Genomic DNA, 7,976 nt, shown 5'->3' on the forward strand with positions numbered 1-7,976 from the left:
ATCTGCACTTAGTTACTCATTTTTTGTAAACCTAAGTTACTAGTTTAGTATAAAAACTACTTTTAGAGATTCATTTTGGAACTTATGACATTTTACATCTCATATTGTATCTTCTACAGCATGAGTCTCTAAACTCCATAGGTGGAGGTGAGGAGCTCTGCTGTGTTTCAATGAATTAATGCAATTACTATTGTTTTCTTTTCGATCACGCTTGATTCTATTCTAAAATACTCACTCGTACTTGAATATAAAGAATATGATGATCCGTGACACTCATAATCATTCTCAACTTTATGAACGCGTGCTTGACAACCACTCCCGTTCTATCTGAGCTCAACGTAGTCATTGGCGACAGCTTGAGTGCGTATCTCTTGGGTCTCTGATCCACGGATTTGACTTGCCTCTTCTGACAACAGAGCATTCGAATCCGTGAGATTAGAACCTTCGTGGTAGAGGCTAGAACCAATTGGCAGCATTCCTGAGATCCGGAAAGTCTAAACCTTGTCTGTGGTATTCCGAGTAGGATCTGGAATGGGATGACTGTGACGAACTTCAAACTCACAAATGTTGGGTACAGTAATAGTGTGCAAAAGGATAGAGAGATCTTATTCCGACACAAGTGAGAACCGACAGATGATTAGCCGTGCGGTAGATGTGCCTGGTATTTTTTATCCGAGACGAGAAATCCGACAGTTGATTAGCCGTACAAAAACCGTACCTGGACCATTTTCACTGAGAGGACGGATGGTAGCCATTGACAACGGTGATCCACCAACATACAGCTTGCCATGGAAAGAAGCCATGCGTGTTTGGAGAAGAAGACAATAGGAAAGCAGAGATTCAGACGACAGAGCATCTCCGGAACCTCAACCTGTTCCTCGTTACTGAATCACAAGTATCATTCATTTCATGTTATTTACTTTTCATAAACAAAATCATTTATATCACTTGAATCTCCTGACTAAGGTTTACAAGATAACCATAGCTTGCTTCAAGCCGGCAATCTCTGTGAGATCGACCCTTACTCACATAAGGTATTACTTGGACGACCCAGTGCACTTGCTGGTTAGTTGTACCGGAGTTGTGTAAAGTGTGATCACAATTCCGTGCACCAAGTTTTTGGCGCCGTTGCTGGGAATTGTTCGAGTTTGAATAACTGACGGTTCATCTTGTTACTTAGATTAGGAAAAATTTATCTTTTTGGTTTAGAGTCGCTAAATTTGAGTCTTTTATTTTCTTTTCAAAAAACTTATTTTTCTTTATTAATCTTTAATTTTTCTTTGAGTCTTTTATTATTGTTTTTGTTAAAAATTTTAAAATTCTTGTTTTCTTTTTCTAGATTTTTTTCGAAAATTTTTAATAAATAGATAAAAACCAATAAACTAATAATTGAGTCTTCTGTTTGAGTTTAGTTTCATGTTTTAAGTTTAGTGTCAATTGCATGTTTTTATTTTCCTTCAATTTTTCGAATTGCATGTTTTTTTCTTCATAGTTTTAATTACATGTTCTTAGTTCTTTCTTGATCTTCAAGTTGTTCTTGTTTATTCTCTTTGTTTGATCTTTAGTTTTTCTTGTTTTGTGTCTTTCCTTGTTTTTCTTGTGCATTTTCGAATTATTAGTGTCCAAAGTATAAAAATTTTTAAGTTTGGTATCCTTTGTATTTTTATTTTCTTAAAGATTTTCAAAAGTGTTCTTGGTGTTCATCTTGACATTCAAAGTTTTCTTGTTTGTTTTCTTTGTTTTGATCTAAAAATTCTAAGTTTGGTGTCATTTTATTATTTTTCTCTTTCCTCATTAAATTCAAAAAAATATCTTTTTCTTTATTTACTCATCATTTTCGAATTTCTTAGGTTGACTTAGTCAAAATTTTTAAAATTTGGTAGTTTCTTGTTATTAGAAAACCCTAGAGTCTATTATTTGCTCTATGTTTTAAAAGCATTGAGACTAGTGTTTTTCAAAGCCTTTGTTTATGAAAATATTCCAAACATGTTTTTTATAAAATCTTTATACTTTTAAAATATTTTAACAACTATATTAGAGAGATACTTAAACTATGATTCTTAACATATTTTATCTACTCTTAAACCACTCAAAAATTCCATAATTTAGCTACTAGTCAGAACATTATGTTTAAGGTATTTTAGAGAGATGATTGAATGCCTCTCATATAAGTTTAGATAATTCTTTAATACGCATATAAGTCAAACGAGTGAATCATCATATTTGTTGACTCTACACAACATTGTGAAGCAACAGTTGAAACCTTAGATGCTTGTCAAAAAGGTCCTCTGCTAGACTCTTCTCCTTTTTGTGTTCCTTATGGCGCTTGTCGTGTGTATGCATGATAGATGCGTACGTATGACTCCCTTTGATTGCTCCCATCACGTTGCTCTCATATGTTACCTGCGTTAATTACAACGCACCGGCCCCAAAATTCCAGTATGTGGCAAACCGATGTTATCCCGCCAGGGTCAGCCAGAAAGGCTGATGGCCCCGAGCAGAACGTACCTTAAAATATTCCTCCTTAAAGTCGTGAAAGGAGTTTTCGAACAACCCAAAGATTCACAGATTACGGAACGACATGTAACCTTTCTTATGCTTTCCTACCTTAGTCAGAAGGGTGCATAAAAAGTAAAAAAAGGAAAACCTTCACCTGAGTTAGAAGCTCCAAGTACTCGCAAAGTAGTTCAAAAGTTTGGATGACTACCCAATTGTTGGGATGCAGCTGTGACGGTGCCACTGAACAACGATTAAGCAGCGCTTGAACAAACTCCGAAAAAGGAAGCCGCACCCCTAGTCACGTGAACATGGATTCATAGACCCATATCTAGTTAACAACCCAGGGGAGAGTCGGGTTTATGTAGCAAACCCTCTCGTGCACCCTGGCGAGTGCAAGCTTGTACTGACGTTCAGCCTCACCATTTCCGCAAACCGCGCCCTCGTCGCAAAGCTTCTGGAGGTCCTCCTCAGTAACCCGGGACGACGTCCCCCACACGTTAGAGGTCACCCAGTAGTAAGCATTAGGGACGCCACCAGTTAGGACAACGAGAGTCCTAGCGAACCATACCTAAAAAAGGGGAACCACTGTTAGCCTACTCCCCCAGAAAAGAGAATCATGCAAATCCTTTCACTAACATGCCTAAAAGACTGCGATACCTTCCCCATCTCTCTACCACTAATGCAATCACAAGCTACATCAAAAACAGTGATATCCCCTCTTATTTCCTACCATTCCTACCCAAGAAAAAACTCCAAATAGAAAAATGGAGAAGCAAGGTAATCAAAAAGGAAAACACAAGAAAACAGAATTAAAATACACATTAAAAGTCAGATGCCCTCCCTGCCAGACTCATGACCGCACGGCAAAGATCAAAGGCTCCTTTAGAGATGAGACCAAGTCCACTCACTCTCTCGCTTCGGGAACAACTATTCCGGACCCGATCCCCGGCTACCTCATCGAAGTAGCCTTCGACCCGGTTATCCAGGTCTAGGCCTCCTTCCCATCCCAAACCGACCCAATAATCAGACTCCTAACTAACATTTAAAATCAAATTTTCCTCTTATCTTAACCAAATGAAATAAAATAAGATAACTGATGAGCAGATAATTTATACGCTTTTTGGCATTGTTTTTAGTATGTTTTTAGTATGATCTAGTTACTTTTAGGGATGTTTTCATTAGTTTTTATGTTAAATTTACATTTCTGAACTTTACTATGAGTTTGTGTATTTTTCTGTGATTTCATGTATTTTCTGGCCGAAATTGAGGGACTTGAGCAAAAATCAGATTCAGAGGTTGAAGAAGGACTGCTGATGCTGTTGGATTCTGACCTCCCTGCACTCAAAATATATTTTCTGGAGCTACAGAACTCAAAATGGTGCGTTTCCAATTGCATTGGAAAGTAGACATCCAGGGCTTTCCATCAATATATAATAGTCCATACTTTGCCCAAATTTAGATGATGCAAACTGGCGTTCAACGCCAGCTCTCTGCCCAATTCTGGCGTCCAGCGCCAGAAACAAGCTGCAAAGTGGAGTTCAACGCCCAAACTGGCACAAAAGCTGGCGTTCAACTCCAAGAAGGACCTCTACATGTACAACACTCAAGCTCAGCCCAAGCACACACCAAGCGGGCCCCGGAAGTGGATTTATGCATCAATTACTTACTGCTATAAACCCTAGTAGCTAGTTTATTATAAATGGGACTTTTTACTATTGTATTAGGGATCTTTGAATCCTGGATTATATTTTGATCTATTGATCACGTTTGGGGGCTGGCCATTCGGCCATGCCTGGACCTTCATTACTTATGTATTTTCAACGGTAGAGTTTCTGCACTCCATAGATTAAGGTGTGGAGCTCTGCTGTTCCTCAAAGATTAATGCAAAGTACTACTGTTTTCTATTCAATTCATCTTATTTTGCTTCTAAGATATTCATTCGCACTTCAACCTGAATGTGATGAACGTGACAATCATCATCATTCCCTATGAACGCGTGCCTGACAACCACTTCCGTTCTACCTTTGATTGAATGACTATCTCTTGGATCTCTTAATCAGAATCTTCGTGGTGTAAGCTAGAATGATGGCGGCATTCAAGAGAATCCGGAAAGTCTAAACCTTGTCTGTGATATTCCGAGTAGGATTCAATGATTGAATGACTGTGACGAGCTTCAAACTCGCGAGTGCTGGGCGTAGTGACAGATGCAAAAGGAGGGTGAATCCTATTCCAGCATGATCGGGAACCTCAGATGATTAGCCGTGCCGTGACAGGGCATCTTGGACTATTTTCACAAGAGGAGGGGATGTAGCCACTGACAACGGTGATGCCCTTGCATAAAGCCAGCCATAGAAAGGAGTAAGACTGATTGGATGAAGACAGCAGGAAAGCAGAGGTTCAGAGGAACGATTGCATCTCCATACGCTTATCTGAAATTCTCACCAATGATTTACATAAGTATTTCTATCCTTCTTTTATTACTTATTTTCGAAAACCCCATTACTATTTTATATCTGCCTGACTGAGATTTACAAGGTGACCATAGCTTGCTTCATACCAACAATCTCCGTGGGATCGACCCTTACTCACGTAAGGTTTATTACTTGGACGACCCAGTGCACTTGCTGGTTAGTTATGCGAAGTTGTGAAGATATGTTTAGACCATGGTTCTGTGCATCTGTTTTTGGTGCCATTGCCAGGGAATCAATTTCGAACAACAATTCACAACCTGAGTAACAATTTCGCATACCAAGTTTTTGGTGCCGTTGCCGGGGATTGTTCGAGTTTGGACAACTGACGGTTCATCTTGTTGCTCAGATTAGGTAATTTTCTTTTTTATTTTATTTTTAAAATTTTTTCAAAAATCTTTCCAAAAAAATTTCTCATTAGTTTTCGGAAAAAAAAAAAAGAAAAATAAATAAAAATGTTTTCAAAAATATATTTTTCTTCAGAATTTTTAAGAATGAATTCTAGTGTTTCATAAAGCATGTTGAAGCCTGGCTGGCTGTAAAGCCACGACTGTAGGGCATGTTAGGTGTGTCATGTCTGAGTTACATACTAAAGCTTGGCTGGCTATTAAGCCATGTCTGACCCTTTGATTGGAGCTTTAGACTAAAGAGCATAAGATTCCTGGAATTCATATTAAAAATTTTGGAATCCTTATTTTTCTTTTTCAAAATGATTTTCGAAAAAAATTAAAAGAAAATACAAAAATATCATAAAATCATAAAAATAAAAAAAAATTATTTTTGTGTTTCTTGTTTGAGTCATGTGTCATGTTATAAGTTTGGTGTCAATTGCATACTCATCTTGCATTTTTCGAAAATTTTCATGCATTCATAGTGTTCTTCATGATCTTCAAGTTGTTCTTGGTAAGTCTTCTTGTTTGATCTTTGCATTTGCATGTTTTGTGTCTTTTCTTATTTTTCATATGCATTCTTGAATTCTTAGTGTCTAAGCATTAAAGAATTCTAAGTTTGGTGTCTTGCATGTTTTCTTTGCATTAAAAATTTTTCAAAAAATGTGTTCTTGATGTTCATCATGATCTTCATAGTGTTCTTGGTGTTCATCTTGACATTCATAGCATTCTTGCATGCATTCATTGTTTTGATCCATAACTTTCATGCATTGCATCATTTTTCTTGTTTTTATCTCTCATCATAAAAATTCAAAAAAATCAAAAAAATATCTTTCCCTTTTTCTCTCTTAAAATTTCGAAAATTAGATTTGACTTTTTTAAAAATTTTAAAATCTAGTTGTTTTTATGAGTCAAATCAAATTTTCAATTTAAAAAAATCTTATCTTTTTCAAAATCTTTTTCAAAAATCAAATCTTTTTTCAATTTTTTCTATTTATTTTCGAAAATTTCAAAAATATTTTTCAAAAATCTTTTTCTTAATTTTACATCATATTTTCGAAAATAACATCATCAATTAATGTTTTGATTCAAAAATTTCAAGTTTGTTACTTACTTGTTAAGAAAGACTCAAACTTTAAGTTCTAGAATCATATCTTGTGATTTCTTGTGAATCAAGTCATTAATTGAGATTTTAAAAATCAAATCTTTTTCAAAAACTAATTTCTATCATATCTTTTCAAAAATATCTTCTTATCTTACCTTTTTCAAAAAAGTGATTGCAAAATATCTTTTCTAACTTCCTAACTTCTTATCTTTTCAAATTTGTTTCAACTAACTAACTAACTTTTTGTTTGTTTCTTATCTTTTTCAAAACTACCTAACTAACTCTCTCTCTCTCTAATTTTCAAAAATATCTTCCCTCTTTTTCAAAAATTCTTTTTAATTAACTAATTATTTTAATTTTTGATTTTTTATTTTCGAAAATTACTAACCTTTTTCAAAAACTATTTTCGAAAATCACTAACTCTTTTTCAAAAATTATTTTCGAAATTCTCCCTCTCTCATCTCATTCTAATTATTTATTCATCTACTAACATCTCTTCCTCACATCACTCACTAAATTCGAACCCCCTCTTCCATCTGTGTTCGAATTTTTTCTTCTTCTTTTCTTCTACTCACACAAGGACCTCTATACTGTGGTATAAAGGATCCCTATTATTATTATTATTATTATTATTATTTCTGTGCCCTCTTCTTTGTCATATGAGCAAGAGCAAGGACAAGAATATTCTTGTTGAAACAGATCCAGAACCTGAAAGGACTCTGAAGAGGAAACTAAGAGAAGCTAAATTACAACAATCCAGAGATAACCTTTCAGAAATTTTCGAACAGGAAGAGGAGATGGCAGCCGAAAATAATAATAATGCAAGGAGAATGCTTGGTGACTTTACTACACCTAATCCCAATTTACATGGAAGAAGCATCTCCATTCCTACCATTGGAGCAAACAACTTTGAGCTGAAACCTCAATTAGTTTCTCTGATGTAGCAGAACTGCAAGTTTCATGGACTTCCATCTGAAGATCCTTTTCAGTTTTTAACTGAATTCTTGCAGATATGTGATACTGTTAAGACTAATGGAGTAGATCCTGAAGTCTACAGGCTCATGATTTTCCCTTTTGCTGTAAGAGACAGAGCTAGAGTGTGGTTGGACTCTCAACCCAAAGACAGCCTGAACTCTTGGGATAAGCTGGTCACGGCTTTCTTAGCCAAGTTCTTTCTTCCTCAAAAGCTGAGCAAGCTTAGAGCTGATGTTCAAACCTTCAGACAGAAAGAAGGTGAATCCCTCTATGAAGCTTGGGAAAGATACAAGCAGCTGACCAAAAAGTGTCCTTCTGACATGCTTTCAGAATGGGCCATCCTGGATATATTCTATGATGGTTTATCTGAGCTATCAAAGATGTCATTGGATACTTCTGCAGGTGGATCCATTCACCTAAAGAAAACGCCTGCAGAAGCTCAAGAACTCATTGACATGGTTGCTAATAACCAGTTCATGTACACTTCTGAGAGGAATCCTGTGAGTAATGGGACGCCTATGAAGAAGGGAGTTCTTGAAA

General features: G+C 36.1%; 1 non-coding gene across 1 annotated transcript; it reads right to left on the reverse strand.

The window, feature by feature from the left end:
- Positions 1-7,654: 7,654 nt before the first annotated feature.
- LOC148570692 (small nucleolar RNA R71) lies at positions 7,655-7,762 on the reverse strand. Its single transcript, XR_015908378.1, has one exon. It is a non-coding gene; the product is annotated as a small nucleolar RNA R71 (small nucleolar RNA).
- Positions 7,763-7,976: the final 214 nt, after the last annotated feature.

The sequence above is a fragment of the Arachis ipaensis genome, chromosome B3 (genome assembly GCF_059453495.1).
Source record: "Arachis ipaensis isolate K30076 ecotype BB chromosome B3, ASM5945349v1, whole genome shotgun sequence".
Classification (NCBI taxonomy): domain Eukaryota; kingdom Viridiplantae; phylum Streptophyta; class Magnoliopsida; order Fabales; family Fabaceae; genus Arachis; species Arachis ipaensis.